This window comes from Megascapheus bottae, chromosome 14 (genome assembly GCF_031878675.1).
Source record: "Megascapheus bottae isolate mThoBot1 chromosome 14, mThoBot2.hap1, whole genome shotgun sequence".
NCBI lineage: Eukaryota > Metazoa > Chordata > Mammalia > Rodentia > Geomyidae > Megascapheus > Megascapheus bottae.
The window spans coordinates 31,004,027-31,022,876 of NC_143522.1; the positions used below are offsets into that span (position 1 = coordinate 31,004,027).

The following is an 18,850-nucleotide window of genomic DNA, read 5'->3' on the forward strand; positions in this document are numbered from 1 at the left end:
GCACTGCACGCAGGGATGCCACGGGGCTCAGCTTGCACTGGCCAAGACTTCTGAAGAGTCTCCTTTCCGCGGAAGGCAGGGAGTCCCCGAATTCGGCCCTCTCTGGTTACACTCAGTTTTATCTATGGAGAGAGTAATCTTCAGGTCTGTGTCAGCCGGACAGTTTACCTGGGAATCAGTATGTTCCCTCTCTTGGAGTGTGAGGCAACCCTCTGGGAGCTCTCACATTTAGATCTATTCTCTGGAGGAAATGTCAAATTTCATTTTATTTTATTTGTGTGTGGGTGTGGGTGTGTGCGCGTGTGTATGTGGGTGTGTGCATGTATATCAGACCTGGAACTTGAACTCAGACCTTGGACACTGTCCCTGAGCTTTTGTGCTCAAGGCTAGCTTTCTACTACTTGAGCTACAGCTTTACTTCCAGCTTTTTGGAGATAAGAGTCTCACAGCCAGGCACAGTGGTTCATATCTGTAATCCTAGCTACTGAGGAGGCTGAGATCAGAGGATTGTGGTTTGAAGCCAGCTGGGGCAGGGAAGTCAGTGAGACTCTTATTTCCAATTAATCACAGAAAAAGCTGGAAGTGGCCCTGTGGCTCAAGTGGTAGAGTGCTAGTTTTGAGCAAAAGGAGCCTAGGGACAGCACCTAGGCCCAGAATTAAAGCCCGACAGAGTACATTTTGTTTTGGATAATGGCACTCCTCCCCTCACACTTATTTGGGGTGTGTGTATGTGTGTGTATGTGTGTGTGTGTGTGATTTAAAAAATTGTTAGTATGCATTTTAATTGATCAGAGGTTTTTTTTTTTTTTTTTTTTTTTTTTTTATTTGCCAGTCCTGGGCTTGAGCTCAGGGCTTGAGCACTGTCCTTGGACTTTCTCAAGGCTAGAGCTCTACCATTTGAGCCACAGCACCACTTCCGGCTTTTTTCTATGTATGTGGTACCAAGGAATCGAGCCCGGGTCTTCGTGCATGCTAGGCAGGCACTTTAACCACTAGGCCAAACTCCCGGCCCCTGTTTTTGTTATTTATTTATTTATTTGTTTGTTTGTTTGTTTTTTGCCAGTCCTGGGCTTGAGCTCAGGGCCTGAGCACTGTCCTTGGACTTTCTCAAGGCTAGAGCTCTACCACTTGAGCCTCAGCACCACTTCCAGCTTTTTTGTATGTATGTGGTACCAAGGAATCGAACCTGGGTCTTCGTGCATGCTAGGCAAGCACTTTAACCACTAGGCCAAACACCTGGCCCCTTTATTTATTTTTTTTGTCAGTCCTGGGGCTTGAACTCTACGACTGGCACTGCCCGTTGCCTTTTTGCTCAAAGCTAGCATTCTACTATCCCAGCCACAATACCACTTCCAGCTTAGATCTCAGCCTCTTAACTAGCTAAGATTACAGACCTGAGCTACTAGCACCTGGCTGGTTAATATTTTCTCCCCCCCCCTTTTTCTCCTTTTTAAAAATATTTTATTGTTGTGATAATGTGTAGAGGGGTTACAGTTACATTCCTTAGGTAGTAGGTGTATTACTTCTCACACATGTATACTTCTTCTCATGTTTTGTCCCTGTTTCCCTCCCCCCCCCCCAATCATCTTGTTTTTCCCCCTTCCCTTCCCTTTTTCATATAAACATATATACAACATACCAGGTAACAAAGTTAGATATAGTAACAACATAAGATTAACCATAAGAGAAACAAAAGAGAAGAGAAATAATATAGTACTTTAAGAACAACAATCACACAAGATAAACCTCTTGTTTCCATGCTGGTTAATATTTTCTTACTTTTTTTTTTTTTTTGGCACCACTCCTGGGTACTGAACTCAGGGCCTGAGTATTGTCCTTGGGCTTTCCTCAAGGCTAGTGCTCTACCATTTGAACCACAGCACCACTTCTGGCTTTTTCTGTGTATGTGGTACTGAGGAATGGAACCCGAGTCTTCCTGCATGCTAGGCAAGCACTGTACTACTAGGTCTCACTCTCCCCTCCCCACCTTTTCTAAACTGGATCTTCAGCTAGAACTTTTTCCTTCCTCCTTGCCATACAAAGAGAGGCTCTCTGTCATTCATTGATCCTTCTCTCTCATATTTGGTCCCTGGTGCTCAGTTGTTTCTACTGCCCTATTTATATTTTTTTATTGTTGATATAAGGTTGATATTCAAAGGAGTTATGGTTAAGTAAGTCAGAGAATGAGTACGTTTCTTTTTGGACGGTGTTGCCCCTTCCCTTGCTCTCTCCCATAGTTCCCTCCTGTCCCTACCCACAAGTTGGATAGCTCATTTTCAGCATAGTGACTGGTGATGGATGCATTTGTTTTCTACTGCTTTTCCCTTGGTTCCTGAGCCCAGGCCTGTGCTTCAGCCCATCTCTCCCCTGCAGTCCAGCCCTGCCGAGTTCTCTGTGCATGTAGCCCGCCCTGAAAGGCTGTATCCATCCTTTCTGGATGCCTGCATGCTCTCTTGCTGGTTTGTCACCCTCCCGCTAACCATTTCCTACTGGGGCCCTCAGACCCAAGGCTGGGCCCCTTTCTGCTGGTCTGAGGGGATGAGAACCTGCTCACATGGAGGAGGCGGGGAGGATTCACAGGGACCTACCCTCCTCCCGCATAGTTGGGGTTTTTGCATAGGGGATTTTTCTGTCAGCTATTTTTTCCTCACCTTTTGGAGTATGAAAAGAACTGAGGCCAAAGTGGTGAGGGGGTGGGGGCAGTGATTGTACCTCATGGTGTTTCTCTGATCCTATAGCTGGTCCATCTACATCAGAAAAAGAGCCACATATTGATGTTGTCAGAAAGCTTTTGAAGTAAAGCATGGTGTCTTGGCTTTTCTCATTTTTTCTTTTTTAAAAAAAGGAAATGGAAAACTTGTAAGACTGTTTTGGCATAATTACAACAACATGCAAATCAATGCTGGAAGGAAGTTGAGGCAGTGCACTCGTATCCCCTATTAGACCAAAGTCACGTCTGAGATGCAGGAAGTCTCTGATAGAGATGGAGGAAAGCGTGGACCAGGTACTGATATTTAAGCAGCAGGGATGTTTATTTGTGGCCTGGTGATCTGGATGAACAGGCCATGAGAAGGGGCATGGAGGGTTCTTTTGGCCTTGTTCCTTGTTTGCCTTTTCAGGCTGATGCTAGAGAATTCTAAAGTTTCAGTATTTATGAAAAATAAATGTGGAAGAACTATACTAGTCAGGTGTGAGAAAAGTTCTGAGAAACCCGAGAGAAGGGACTGCCTGAGATGTTATTTAAAACAACTTGTTGGTGACAGAGAATTTTCTGAATTTCTCTAGGAAGCAAGTGTTGGATGATGACTTATTTTTTAATTCTATCTTTAAGTAGTTGTACAAAGAAGTTACCATTCAATAAATCAGTTTATAATACAATGCATCTTGATTGATGTCACCCCTTTCTCTATCTTTCTTTCTTTCTTTCTATCTATCTATCTATCTATCTATCTATCTATCTATCTATCTATCTATGTATGTATTGTCAGTCATGGGGCTCGACCTTTGGGTCTGGGCTCTGTCCCTGAGCTCTTTACCTCAAGGCTAACGCTCCACCAATTGAGCCACAGTGCCACTTCCAAGGTTAATTGGAGATAAGAGTCTCAGGGACTTTTGTGTCCTGACCGGCTTTGAACTATGATCCTTAGATTTGAGCCTCTTGAGTAGCTAGGATTACAAGTGTGAGCCATCAGTGCCTGGAGATATATACATATACATATACATACACATATACATAAACATATATATATATATATATATTTTTTTCCTAATCCTGGTCCTAAGTTTAACTGTTTTGAGAGATCATTGATAAGACTTTTTTTTTTTTTTTGCAGTTCTGGGGATTGAACTCAGAGCTTCACATATGCTAGATACACATAATACCATTGTGCTATATCCTTAGTCCTGTTCTTTGTCTTCCTCTCACTAGGTATATACAGTATATATTAAATTAAATAAAATTTTTTCCCCTTAATGGTACTGGGGTTTGACTCCAGGGCTTCTGAGTTTGATCAAGTGGACTCCAGCTTGAGTCAGGCCTACAGCCTGCCTGCCTGCTTTACTTGTTTAGGTCTTGGGTTTTTGTTTTTGTTTTTGCCAGTCCTGGGTTTGAGCTTAGAACCTGAGCACTGAGCCAAACTCCTAGCCCTTGTTTAGGTCTTGTATCCCTAGATTGGCCACAGGTTGTGACCCTGTGACCTCATGCCTCCTTTGTAGCTGGGATTAGAAGCTTATACCACCAAACCAAAACAACAACAACAAAAAACCTAGTTTTAAAGGCTGTTGCAGTGACTCACGCCCGTAATCCTAGCTATTCAGAAGGCTGAGATCTGAGGATAACAGTTCAAAGCTAGCCTAGGCACTAAAGAACATGAGACTCTTATCTCCAGCAAACAACTAGAAGACTGGAAGTGGGGCTGTGGCTCAGGGGGTAGGGCAGTAGCCTTGAGCTGAAGCGCTCAGGGACAGTGCCCAGGCCCAAGTTCAAGCCCCATGACCCACCAAAAAGAAGAAGAAGAAGAAAGAGGAGTAGGAGGAGGAAGAGGAGTCATTATCATCATCTTAGACATTCCTGTCTGGGCTGGCTTTGAACCACAATAATTAAATCTTAGCCTCCTGACTACCTAGGATTACAGATGTGAATCATTAGTACCTAGCCCTTTCTTTTGTTTTAAATTTGTATATTTTTTGGAAACTCAGCATATACTAAGGATTAAGCTTTATTTAAAAAAGTATTTGAGGGGGTAGGGGGAGGGAAATTGGGACAAAAACATGAGAAGGGGTATCAGTGTGTGAGAAGTAATGCATCCATTACCTGGCGAATGTAGCTGTAACCCCTCTGTATATTACCCCGACAATAAAAAATAGAATTAAAAAAAAACCAAGCAAACAAAACCATGACAAAAGAAAGTATTTGACAACATAGAAATTTTATGTGTGCACATGTGCTCATAAGAGCTAGGACTTGAGTTCAGGGTCTCGGTACTGTCACTGAGGTTCTTTTTTTTTTTTTGCCAGTCTTGGGCCTGAGCTCAGGATCTGAGCACTGTCCTTGGATTTTCTCAAGGCTAGAGCTCTACCACTTGAGCCTCAGCACCACTTCCGGCTTTTTTCTACGTATGTGGTACCGAGGAATTGAACCCTGGTCTTCGTGCATGCTAGGCAAGCACTCTACCACTAGGCCAAACTCCCGGCCTAATTTTTTTTTCATTACTGTTTAATGAGAAGAATATGAGATAAATATATGTGATATGTGAAATCTAAAATATTTATTCTCTGGTCTTGTGCAGAAAAAGTGTTGGCAATTCTTAGCTTCAAGGACAGGGTTGCTCACAAAGAAAAAAAAAATCTAATGTTGTAGTAGGAGTTTTACAAAATCAATACCAGTGTGTCCTTGGGATGTTGCTGGACTGGGAGGGTAGATCTGTTCCTCAGAGGCCAGGTGGTGGCCCAGCAAGTGCTGAGGCCTGAGAGGAAAGGGGTGCTGGTCAGGACCCATCTTAAGTGCTAGCAAGTCGGTGCTCAGTTTTTTGTTTTTTTTTTTTGTCGGTCCTGGGGCTTGAGCTCAGGGCCTGAGCACTGTCCTTGGGCTTTCTCAAGGCTACAGCTCTACCCTTGAGCCACAGCACCATTTCCAGCTTTTTCTAGGTATGTGGTACCGAGGAATCACACCTGGGTCTTCGTGCATGCTAGATGAGCACTCTACCACTAGGCTACACTGCCAGCCCAGTTTTAGAGCAGAAAACCATCTAAAACATTTGACTAGGATCTCACAGTGTCATAAGAGATATTGAAATAAACACTGCATTTTTTTTTTCCTGAGGCATGCTTTCCTGAACTTATAAACTGGTTTTTCGGAAGTTATTGTACAGCTTGAAAGATACCTGACTCTGTAGTATTGAATGTGCACAAAGGTCCAAAATTCCCATTTAAGCCTGAGGATTCAGCGAGGTGCTTATCTAATTGTTTATGTTTTCCTGGTCAGTGGCAGACAGCTTTGGACTCTCAACACTTCTCATACGTTGAAGAGCTTGAGAGGGTCTGGAGGAGGATGGGAGTGTTCTCAGTAGTGTCAACCACTGCTTCAGCTGTTCACCCTCTGCGTGCTGCTGTCTCAGCACCCTGGGTGTGGGCGTTCTTTCAGAGGTGACATGGGGAAAAGTGTCCTGATGCCAGCCCAGCCCCGAAGGCACAAACCTCTCCAGCCATTCATTTCAAGCCGGGACAGGCTTCATAAAAGATGGGAGATGCAAATAAAGAAAATGATTTTTCCTACCCCATTGATGTGTTGCTGCCTTTGGAGATAAGAATCCATGGCTACAATAAAGCAGTCTCTCAGTATGTAGGCCCTTAATGTGAGAAAGAACCCATTCTCAAATTCTAAAGTGAGAGTTCTAAAATTACTGCTGGTGGTTGCAGAGAAAAAAAATTTTTTTTGCAAAAAAAAAATGCAAACTAGACTAAGTTCTTTACTAAGTTCTTATATGATTAACAGTTGTTTTTTTCCCCCTAGTCCTAGGGCTTGATGAACTGGACACTGTCCCTGAGCCTATCTGTGGTCAAGACCAGCAATCTACCACCTGAGCCACAGCGCCACTTCTGGCCTTTTATGTTTATTTGATACTGAGGAATTAAACCTAGGGCTTCATGTATGCTAGCCAAGCACTCTACTAGTAAGCCACATTCCCAGCCTGATATACAAATATTTTTGCCTATTCTGTGGGTTTGCTTGCTATTTTCTTGATGTTATTCAAACAAAAAAAAGTATAATTATTTTGGTGTTTCTTTTGTTTGGTGCCAGGGTTTGAATCCAGGGCTTTGGACATGTACAAGCATTTTACCACTAAGTTCCATCTCCAGAACTTGGGTGGGTTTTTTTTTTTTTTTTTGTATTTTAAAAAATCTTTTCGTAGTGAGAATTTTGCTTTCTTGAGATAAGGTCTCTCTATGTAGTGCATACTATTTTTTTTTTTCCAGTTATGGGGCTTGAACTCAAGGCCTGGGAATTGACCCTGAGCTTTTTGTGCCACTTTGAGCCACAGCTCTTCTTCCAGTTTTCCAATGGTTAATTAGAAATAAGAGTCTCACAGGTTTTTCCCGTGCATTGATCTCAGATTCCTGTGTAGTTAGGATTACAGGGGTAAACTGGTACATGACTCAGGCTATTCTTAAACTCATGATTCTCTTGGCTCTGCTTCCTGAGTATTGGGATTACAGCTGTATATCACAACATTGAGCCAAAAGTTTTTCACTTTAATGAAGTCTAGTTTGTTAGGGGTTTTACTGGTTACTTGGACTTTTCAATATTATACCTAACGTACTATTGCTGGATCGTTAAGATTTAAACCCATTTTCTTCCAAGAATTAAATGCTTTTAGCTCACTTTTCTGTCTTCTGTTTTGAGACTTTTTATTATTGTTCCAGTCCTGAGAACCTAAAGGCGAGGCCTGAGATTTGTCCCTGAGTTTTTTGCTCAAGGTTAGCATTCTAACACAGGAGCCACAGCTCCACTTGTTTTTTTTTTTTTTGCCAATCCTGGGCTTGAGCTCAGGGCCTGAGCACTGTCCTTTGACTTTCTCAAGGCTAGAGCTCTGCCACTTGAGCCTCAGCACCACTTCTGGCTTTTTCCTATGTATGTGGTACCGAGGAATCGAACTCGGGTCTTCATGCATGCTAGGCAAGCACTTTAACCACTAGGCCAAACTCCTGGCCCCTCCACTTCTGTTTTTTTGGGTAGTTAAGGATCTCATAGATTTTCTTGCCCAAGCTGGCTTCAAACTACAATCCTCATCTCAGCCTCCTGAGTAGCTAGGATTGCAAGTGTAAGCTGCCCATGCTCAGCCATTTCGAGTTAATTTTTATGTATAGTGTAAGATAAGGATCTACTTTTGTATGTTTGTTTTTGGCATGTAGATTATTCATTTGGCCATTTATAGAAGAGACTATTTTTTTTTTTTTTGCCAGTCCTGGGCTTGAGCTCAGGGCCTGAGCACTGTCCTTGGACTTTTTCAAGGCTAGAGCTCTACCACTTGAGCCTCAGCACCACTTCCAGCTTTTTTCTATGTATGTGGTACCGAGGAATCGAACCCGGGTCTTCGTGCATGCTAGGCAAGCACTTTAACCACTAGGCCAAACTCCCGGCCCCTTTGTTGAATATTTCTAATGCACTTATTTAAAATGATTTAAAAATGATCTGCTGGGTACTAGTAGCTCATAACTGTAATTTTAGTTAATTGGGAGGATGAGATCAGAACAATTCAGGCGTGAGGCCAGCCAGGGTAAAAAGTTTGAAAGACTTCTTTTCCACTGATATCTGAGTGCAGTGGTCCTTGCTTTTTCTCCCAGGCACATGAGAGCTGAGTTCAGGAGGATCACAGTTCCAGGACAGCTTGGGCAAAAAAGTTCATTAGGATTCCATCTTGGCTTTCAGCTCTGGGACTTGGCAGCTTGTGAGCAAACATGGCTCATAGTGTTTGCAATGTGGTGCATGATGGCCTACAGTGGACAGTTACCAGTCAAGGTTGAGAAATGAGTGAGGAGCAAGCCAGTCTAGCCATGGGTGCAGGCGCTACTGGAAAAAGAAGCTCATACATGGAGCTATTTGAGTTGTCTGCTAGATTCTACTACTTGCTTGAATATTGTGCACCGCTTCTTCTTCGGTGTCAAGTGGAGAATTTGAAATAACGGTATATGAAGTATCTGCACTACCACCGTCAGCACAAAAGGAGGTTTTAAGCCAGGGATGGGGTTTAACGGTGAAGCTGTGGTGTCGTGAACCATGTACTTCCGTCAAAGAGTGGTGTTCCTGATGAGGAGTCCATGACAGTCCGCATAACTGCAGGTGGACAATCACTTCATTAGGAAGTGCAAGTTCTTTAGGTCCATAGCAGTATTGAAGCTGACACATCTCAAGTTATCAGGTAGCTGGCCACCTGGATTGTCTGGGATAGAAAGCTAAAAAAAAGAGAGATTCCATCTTGGGCCAGGAGCATGGTAGAGTGCTTGCCTAGCATGCCCAAACCCTGGGGTCTGTTCGTTGGTACCAAATACACAGAAAAAGCTGCAACTGGCACTGCGGCACAAGTGGCAGAGCACTAGCCTTGAGCCGAAGTACCAAAGGACAGTGCTTAGGCCCTGAGTTCAAGCTCAGGACTGGCAAAAAAAAAAAAAGTATAAATAAAAATAAAAAAATCAAGTGACCCTAGGGGCTGAGTGTTTGGCCTAGTGGTAGAGTGCTTGCCTAGCATGCACAAAGACCCGGGTTCGATTCCTCGGTATCACATAGAAAAAAAGCTGGAAGTGGTGCTGAGGCTCAGGTAATAGAGCTCTAGCCTTGAGAAAGTGCAAGGACAGTGCTCAGGCCCTGAGGACTCGCAAAAAAAAAAAAAAATCAAGTGACACTAAAAAGTTTATTTGTGAATTATTTCTGTTGATTTGTTCATCTTTTATGCTAGTACTGAGTTCTCTCTTCTCTTCTCTTCTCTTCTCTTCTCTTCTCTTCTCTTCTCGGTCATGGGGCTTGAATTCTGGGCCTGGGCACTGTCCCTGAGCTCTTCAGCTCAAGGCTACTCTTGAGCCAAGCCCCATTTCACGTTTTCTAGAGGTTAATTGGAGATAAAGATTTTCAGGTCCTTTTGTGCCCTGGCTGGCTTTGAACCTTGATCCTCAGATCTCAGCCTCCTGAGTAGCTAGGATGACAGCTGTGAGCCTCCAGGCCCAGCTTCCTTTTTTTTTAAATTAATTAATTAATTAATTAATTTATTTATAGCTCAAGGCTTTGCCCTTGTTAGGCAGATGTTCTGTCATGTAAACACATTTTATCTCTTTTTTGCTTTCATTATTTTTCAAATAGGGTCTTATTTTTCCTGGGACTTTATACTTCCTGCCTTAGCTTTACTGGGATGGCAGGCACTCACTACACATTTAGCTTTTTATTGATTGAGATGGAAGGTCTTGTAAACTTTTTTCCCCTGGCTGGCCTTGAACTTTAATCTTCCAGATCTTTTCTTTTCTTTTTTTTTTTTTTTGCCAGTCCTGGGCTTGGGCTCAGGGCCTGAGCACTGTCCCTGGATTTTCTCAAGGCTAGAGCTCTACCACTTGAGCCTCAGCACCACTTCTGGCTTTTTGCTGTGTATGTGGCACTGAGGAATCGAACTCGGGTCTTCATGCATGCTAGGCAAGCACTCTACTACTAGGCCAAACTCCCGGCCAATCTTCCAGATCTTTACCTCCCAAGTAGGTAGGATTCTTAGTGTGAGCCACTGCATCCGGCTTTGTAGGAGGTTTTGATATTGGTAATTTTGAGTCCAATTTTTTGTTGTTGTCAGTCATGGGACTTGACCTCTGGGTCTGGGCGTTGCCCCTGAGCTCTTCAGCTCAAGGATACTGCCCGAACCCTGGGTCTGGGCATTGCCCCTGAGCTCCTCAGCTCAAGGCTACTACTGCCCTACTCCTTGAGCCACAGCGCCACTTCCAGTTTTCTAGTGGTTAATTGGAGATAAGACTCTCATGGACTTTAGTGCCCAGGCTGGCTTTGAACTGTGAGCCTCAGATCTCAGCCTCCTGAGTAGCTAGGATTACAGGCGTGAACTGTGGTGCCGCCAAATTATTTATATTTTTTGTCCAAGGTTCTTTTGTCTTTTTACAGCTTTAACATTTTCATATATGTTTTAGATTTTTTTTTTCAGTTTCTGAAAAACATAATTTGTTTCTTTCACTTGTACCACAAGCATTTTTCTCTTCTTAGTTGGTGACTACTGCTTCAATGTATATGAGCTGACAGGGGGAGCCCTTGAGGCTTAGCCAGCTGGTGTGTCACTGTGCTGTACAGTTAACTGCAAACTTGAAGACTTAGTGTGAAAGCTGCTTGTGTTGAGAGTGTGGGCTTAGTTTTTTCCTGGTAAAATTTCCAGGAAAGTTCTTTCTGACAAGTAACATTGAAGTCCAGAGAGGGAGCCAGGTAGAGGCCTGGCCAGTGCTTTAGGCTGAGCGAGTAGGAATATGGTTGCCATGTTTTAGGAGCAGCAAAGAGGCCAGGGCAGCTGAACGTGGTGAGAAGTGGCTGGACTTGGGAAGTGCTTTGAAGGTGGAGCTCTGACAAGTCTTGTTGCTGGACCAGATGGGCCAGTGTGAAGGGGTTCCCTTGTGGCTGGAGCAGTTGAATGGTAGGTACCACCTACTGAGCCCAAGAACTGTTGGTTAGGTAAGAGGGACCTGCTAAGGTTTAGTGCCTTTTGGATGTTCAAGTAGAGGTGCTGAGTCGGTGACCTGACAATAGTCTACAAAGTATGGGGGAGGCAGAGTTGTTATATTACAGTTACGCAAAGCTCTTCACTCACCAGGCAGATAACAGTGCTGACCTTGAGGTCTCAGGGACCTCAGGAAGAGGAGTCAGTAGGCATGGTGGGTGAATGTGTATTCGCTGATGGGGAGGCAAGGAGTGGAGGGTATGCTACCCTTGGTGCCTTGGAGGGCAGGAGAGGGAGGACGACATTCACTGTCTGAAGCACAGCATCCCCAGTGCCTCTGTTTCCAAAAGAAACTGGTAAAAGTGATGGGGAAGGACAGGTTTTCAAGTTTAATGTGAAGTGTGTATGAATGTTTAACACAACACATAAGGCTTCACATGGCTCGCGCTGCCTCGGAGTGCTTACCTCAGCACTGTCTTCCTGTCTTCCTGTGCCTTCAGGGTACTTTGGTGGAAAAGTTTGAGAAGCCATTTCATTATCGTACTCTATTGCTCCGTTGTTAAACTTCACCCAAATGAGTATTTAACCTTAAAGAGCTTGGGATTCACTTACCCATTTTGTTATTCCTAATAGAGCTTTTGCAGCTGCTCCGAATAGCCCTCCATTGGCAAGCCACTTCCTTCCGCACTGGGGAAGCCTGCACGAGTTGTGGTGCTGGCATGCCGAAGAGGGCGCAGTGACCCTCACTATCTGGTGAGGGTGGAGGGAACCAGGTCTCCCAGTCTAGGGTACAGAGCCCTCCATAGACATTTCAGTGATCTTTTTTCCTGTGTTCATAGCTGTTAACACTCTGCACTTCCTTTAGTTTTGGCAGGCCAGTTTGGATGCGCTGAGTGCACTGTTACTACCATTTACACTAATTAACATCAGTAATGAAAAGTTGTCATTGCTCCTGTTTATTATACTGGCTGCGTTTGTCTGGCTTCCCTCCCTCCCTCCCTCCCTCCCTCCCTCCCTCCCTTCTTCCCCCCCCCCCCCCCCCCCCGCCAGTCCTGGGGCTTGAATTCAGGGCCTGAGCACTGTCCTTGGGCTTTCTCAAGGCTAGAGCTCTACCACTTGAGCCACAGTACCACTTCTAGCTTTTTTCTATGTATGTGGTACCAAGGAATCGCACCCAGGTCCTTGTGCATGCTAGACAAGCACTCTACTGCTAAGCCACACTCCCAGCCCCCTGTCTTTCTATATAGTTTTTGTACAATGAAGTCCTTCCCACTATTAAAATTCTTTAACTTAGTCAGGCCTTGGTAACTCATATCTGTAAACCCAGTACTCCAGAGGTGGAAGATAGAGGATCTCCGGTTTAACACCAGCCTGTGCTACATAATGAGAACCTCTATCAAAAAGAAAAAGTTGAGTTGAGCTCAGTGGCTCACGCCTGTAATCCTAGCTACTCAGGAGGCTGAGATCTGAGGATTGAGGTTTAAAGCCAGCCTGGGCACTAAAGTCCTTGAGATTCTTCTCTCCAATTAACACTAGAAAACAGGAAGTGGTGCTGTAGCTCAAGGGGTAGGGTGGTAGCCTTGAGCTGAAGAGCTGAGGGACAGCGCCCAGACCCCAGAGTCCAAGCCCCACAACCACAACACCCCCCCACCACCAAAAAAAAAAAAAGGAAAAAAAAAGTCAGTGCTCACTTTGGAGGCATATATACTAAAATTAGAACAATACAGGGAAGATTACTATAGCCCCTGAGCACAGGTGACATGCTTATTTGCAAAGCATTTTGTAACCCCTATATACATCACCCCCTCAATAAAATACAATAATAATTTTAAAGAAAGAAAAGGAAAAGTTAACCCAGTCCTGGTGGCTTATGCTTGTAATCTTAGCTACTCAGGTGGCTGACATCAGGATGGAAGTTGAAGGCCAGCCCAGACAGGAAAGCTTGTGAGACTCCTATCTCCAGTGGACCACCAGAAGACTAGGAGTAGCAGTGTGGCTACAAGAGGTACATCATTAGCCTTAACTGTAAAAAGCTCAGGGACAGTGCCCAGGCTCTGAGGTCCAACTCCTCAACTAATCCTGTACCCTCCCCACAAAAAAAGGGGGGGGGGGGTTGGGAGTTTGGCGTACTAGTAGAGTGCTTGCCTAGCATGCATGAAGACCCGGCTTCGATTCCTCGGTAACACATACATTTAAAAAAAGCTGGAAATTGCCAGGCACAGTGGTTCATGCCTGTAATCCTAGCTACTCAGGAGGCTGAAATCTGAGGATCACAGTTCAAAGCCAGCCTAGGCAGTAAAGAATATGAGACTCTTTATCTCCAATTAATCACTAGAAAACAGGAAGTGGTGCTGTGGCTCAAGGGGTAGGGCGGTAGCCTTGTGCTGAAGAGCTGAGGGACAGTGCCTAGGCCCAGAGTTCAAGCCCCACAACCCCCCCCCCCCACCACACATACACAAAAGAGCCGGAAATGATACTGTGGCTCTAGTGGTAGAACTCTAGCCTTGAGAAAACCCAAGGATAGCGCACAGGCCCTGACCTCAAGCCCCAGAATGGCAAAAAAAAAAAAAAAAAGTGTTATGGGCTTGAACTCAGGGTCTGAGCTTTTTTCTCAAGGCTAGTGCGCTTCCACTTTTTTTTTTTTTTTTTTGTAGGTCCTGAGGCTTGGACTCTGCCTGGGCACTCACTGTCCCTGAGCTCTTCAGCTTGACTACTGCCCTATCCCTTGAGCCACAGTGCCGCTTCTGGTTTTCTGGTGGTTAATTGGAGATAAGTGTCTCAGTCTATTGTGCCTGAGTTGACTTTGAATCTTGATCCTCAGATCTCAGCCTCCTGAGTAGTTAGGATTATAGGTGTAAGCCACCGTGCCCAGTTTGAACATTTCTTCATGTATCTATCAGCCATTTGTACTTTTTTTTTTTTTTTTTTTGCCAGTCCTGGGACTTGAATTCAGTGTATGCACTGTCCTTGGGCTTTCCAAGTCTTTGTGCATGGTAGGCGAGCACTCTACCACTAGGCCAAATTCCCTAGTCAGCTATTTGTGAGGACTGTGTGGTCAGTTCCTTTGCCCATTTGTTGATAGGATTACTTGTGTTCTTGCTAGGCAATTTTTTGTGTTGTCTGTATATTCTAGATATTTAAAAAAAATCTGTAAATTGAAGGACCTCCAGAATGGAAACAAGAGCCATATAATGTGATTCTTGTTCTTTATGTACTATGTTATTTCTCATCTCTTTTGTTGTCCCTTGGTTATCTTATTTTGTTACAGTATCTTACCTTGTTATCTGATATATTGTATATATGTTTATTTGTTTATTTGAAATAGGATAGAGAAGGGGGGAAAACAAGATGAGGGGAGGGAATTGGGGGAGGGAAATGGGGACAAAAACATGAGAATCGCTATCAGTGTTTGTGAAGTAATTCACCTTCTGTCTGGTGAATATAATGTAGCCCTTCTATTAATTACTATAAAAAAGAATATTAAAGTTTTAAAAAATCCAGACTTTTCTACCAACTCTGAATGGCATCCTCCTCCATCCCCTGGTGCCCGTGCTGGCTTGTCCTGCCATTTGACGCAGTGCTCCTTCGTCATTGAGGGTTTCCTTCCACCCGGCAGGGCTCAACACATGGCACACACATGAATTGTGGAAGGAAAACTGCCCCGGTCCAGACTGGGGCTCCAGGCCATTGCTGTCTCCTGGTCAGTGAGGACAGGCAGTTTCCTCCTCTTGTCCATTAGTGTCACTGCTCTGTCCCCTTCTCTGCCAGTGCTTGTCCTGCTGTCACTTAACAACTATAGGACTATATCTGCATCTTGGAGCCAGGGAAGATTCTGGAATGTGGGGTTTTTTCAGTTCATGTACAACAGCCGAGGCAGTGCAGTGTCATCAAACCCATGACGGTCTTCATAGTAGAGTGGGTGAATTTTGGCAGCGAGTGGGCAGTCCTTGCATTAGACAGCAGCCCTACCACCAGGTGAGCTGTGAGCATGTCCTCACTGTCAGAGCTTACTAGGTTTTAGAACTGTGGATAAGGTATTATGAGCCTGCCTTCTAGTCATGTTTGTCAGGCATTATGCTGAGACAGAACTTCAGAGGAAAAGGCACTCGCCTTTCTACACAGGAGATGGCCAGTCAGCATATGGAGATTGATAACATAAGCTAGACAGACATAGCTGGCTTTTCCTCTCCCCTCCCCTCCTCTCCCCTCCCCTCGTGAGATTTGAACTCAGCCTGAGCCATGTCCCTGAGTTTTGTGCTCAAGGCTAACACTCTACCATTTGAGCTATAGCTAAATTTTCAGCTTTTTGTTGGCTGATTGGAAATAATAATCTTATAGACTTTCCTGCCCAGACTGCCTTTTGGACTGTGCTCTTCAAAGGTCAGCCTCCTAAACAGTTAAGATTACGGTCATGAGCCACCAATGCCCAGCCCCCTCCTTTTCTTTTGAGAGGGGGTATCCTGCTGGTGCGATGGTTTTGGGTGATTCACACAGATCTGGGCCGTTATTGTGAGGCAGCCATGGCTGTGCCAGGCATGTTGCCCTTAGGTGTAAGAAACAGCTGAGTGGGCTGAAGATATGGAGAGCAGTTCTAGCTAGTGGTCACACTGTGGACTTCTTGCTCCCACCCGTTTATTTCTCTCAAGCACGGAAAGGGAATAGGATTGGAGGCAAGTGAGCTATATGATACCCAGCTAGCCCAGAGTTGTCTCTAGGCACATCAGTGAAGAAAGACAGTAAACATTTTCCTTGACTTTCTTTTTTTTTTTGGTTATTGGTGGTGGTGGTCCTGGGACTTGTACTCTGGGCCTGGTCAGTGCCCCTGAGCTATTCAGCTCAAGGCTAGCACTGAACCACTTTGCCTGGGCTTACTGGCAGCAAATTGGAGTTCCTGAAATAGGGGGCAGGGACTGGAAAAAATAGAAGAGAGACAAACACATGGGGTCCGGGAGGTCTGCAGCCCAGGTAAAAACTGCCACCCCATTTATTCTCAACTCCAGGCTTATATCCCTTCTTGAAACCAGGGAACTTCCAGGTGTTACATTCATATGGTAAATCTCAGGTCATTTAAACAGAATAAGGCCAGAAAACCATAAGACAATAAAGCAATTGTCTGATGCAAATCAAGGTACAGTTTGATTCCACTCTGGCTCCCAACACACTTGAGCCACAGAGTCCGGTTTTCTGGTGGTTAATTGGAATCTCATGGACTTTTTTGCCCAGGCTGGCTTTGAATCTCGATCCTCAGATCTCAGCCTTCTGAGTAGCTAGGATTACAGGCATGAGCCACCGGTACCTGGCAGGCAATGATTTTTTTTTCTTAAACCAAAAACATAGATAGCCCTGCATGGAAAAATAGGTAAGATGTCATAAAATACAACTGTTGGGACTGGGAATGTGGCCTAGTGGTAGGGTGCTTGTCTAGTATGCACCTATCCCAGAGTTTGATTCCTCAGTTCCACATACACAGAAAAAGGTGGAAGTGGCAGTGTGGCTCAAGGGGCAGAGCCCTAGCCTTGAGTAAAAAAAGTATCCAAGGGCAGTGCCCAAGCCCTGAGTTCAAGCCCCAGGACTGGCACCAAAAAAAAAAGGTTTGAGCAGCCAGACAAAAAATGTATATCTAAAGTAGTTTGTTGTTTTCATTTTGATTCAGTTAGCAGAGGCATGTTCATTTTGTAATTTCTGGTAATTTAATTAATTTGTGTAAAGTATTTTGCACACTGAGTCACTGTGAATTGTGAATAAATGTGCGCTTCTGTTCCTGTGGAAGAGATGTGACTTTGTGGTGACAATTTCAGCTAATTAGCGAATTCCGCTCTGGTTACCCATTGTGTTAATTTGGATTTCAGATGGAGAGAGGGCAATGGTGGGAACTTGGTAAATTTAGAGATTGTAGTTTTCCTGTAATCAGTTGTTCATTTTATGCCCAGGTTTATGTTCATTCTTGTGAATTTTATGGTGAATTAATTTCTCTTAAACCTAAGGCTCAGAAATGTTTCTGCGTCTTAAAAATGTAGGCGCTCATGTTTCATAGTAGGAAAACTTTTTCTTTGCTTTCTTTTTTTCCCCTCCCTCTTTCTGTTTTCAGTAGTGGGAATTGAACACCTGCCAGGCAGGTACTCTTCACTTGAGCCACACTCCTAGACTTTTTTTTTTTAAGACTTTATTAACATTGATTTTTTTTTTTTTTTTGCCAGTCCTGGGCTTGAGCTCAGGGCCTGAGCACTGTCCTTGGACTTTCTCAAGGCTAGAGCTCTAGTACTTGAGCCTCAGTACCACTTCTGGCTTTTTTCTATGTATGTGGTACCGAGGAATCGAATCCAGGTCTTCATGCATGCTAGGCAAGCACTTTAACCACTAGGCCAAACTCCCGGTCCCTTAACATTGATTTTTACATCATATTTCAAATGACATGTTTAACAAACAAGTATTCAAGAAGGGAATCTATATACAATCACCGGCACTTAGATTTTAGAATAATTAAAATTAGGCTGAGGGTTTGTATGTCATAGATACATATTAATCTATTAATAAAACATTATGTCCATAGAGTCATAGGTTTTTGTGTCTGTGTAGTTACATTTATATTTCTAATACCATATCTGTAGCATTAGGTATACAAATACTGAGTCCTCGCTCTTGTACTGTTTGGATCTAATAGCCACATATTAGGGATACCATATGCCTTTTGTTCCTTTGTTTTTAATTAGGTTGGTTTTTTTTTTTTTTTTTTTTTTTTTTGCCAGTCCTGGGCTTGAGTCCAGGGCCTGAGCACTGTCCTTGGACTTTCTCAAGGCTAGAGCTCTACCACTTGAGCCTCAGCACCACTTCCAGCTTTTTTCTACGTATGTGGTACCAAGGAATCGAACCCGGATCTTCATTCATGCTAAGCAAGCACTTTAACCACTAGGCCCAACTCCGGCCCATTAGTTTTGTTTTGTTTTCCTAGAACCTTGTTAATTTGGCTGGGACTGACCTGGGATCACAATCCTTGTGCTTCTACCTTCTGAGTATTGCAGGTGTGATGCGCCACATCTGGCAGTGTTATTTTTTATGTGACAGCCTGTTTATAAGGTTATCCATGTTGTTGAACATGTCAGTAGTTAGCAACAGGTTGTCATTAATGTTGGCTATTATTCCATTTTATGAATACTTTGAGGTACTCACCAGTCCCATCAATGTACATTGATTTTGTGCCTGTTACGATTCAAGTTACTGAGAACATTTATTCATTCACATATAAGTGTTTTTATGAACATTACACATACACGCACATGCATACATACATATTTAGGTGTTTGTGTCATTTTGATGCTTCTTTTAGGTACTGCTCTGGTTCCCATTTATGTGTATGAAGAGGCCTTGTTGCTTGTAGTTAGGGCTTATTTGATCTATGTTGATTACTCTGTGGTTTCTTATGTTTGAAGCCCCTGAGACCTGCTGTTACTCAAGGAAACAAAATGACATTGCCCTTCTTTCCCAAACCAAATCAAACCAATTGTCTTGAAATGGTCCTGTTATATAAATATCCTGTTAGATTTGGGGCACAAAATTAATATATTCTAGTCAACTAAATTTTGCCTGTGTTTATTTTGTTCTTTTTTCTGCTTCCACTTCCTCTTGGGGGCATCCTTTCTTCTTCAGCCACAACAGTACTAAGAGTA

General features: G+C 43.8%; 1 protein-coding gene and 1 non-coding gene across 9 annotated transcripts in view; both read left to right on the forward strand.

The window, feature by feature from the left end:
- Positions 1-18,850, forward strand: part of Traf3 (TNF receptor associated factor 3) — a 93,918-nt gene that overhangs the window by 14,580 nt on the left and 60,488 nt on the right. The window lies entirely within an intron of this gene.
- On the forward strand, positions 12,870-12,970 carry LOC150054940 (U6 spliceosomal RNA). Its single transcript, XR_016537698.1, has one exon. It is a non-coding gene; the product is annotated as a U6 spliceosomal RNA (small nuclear RNA).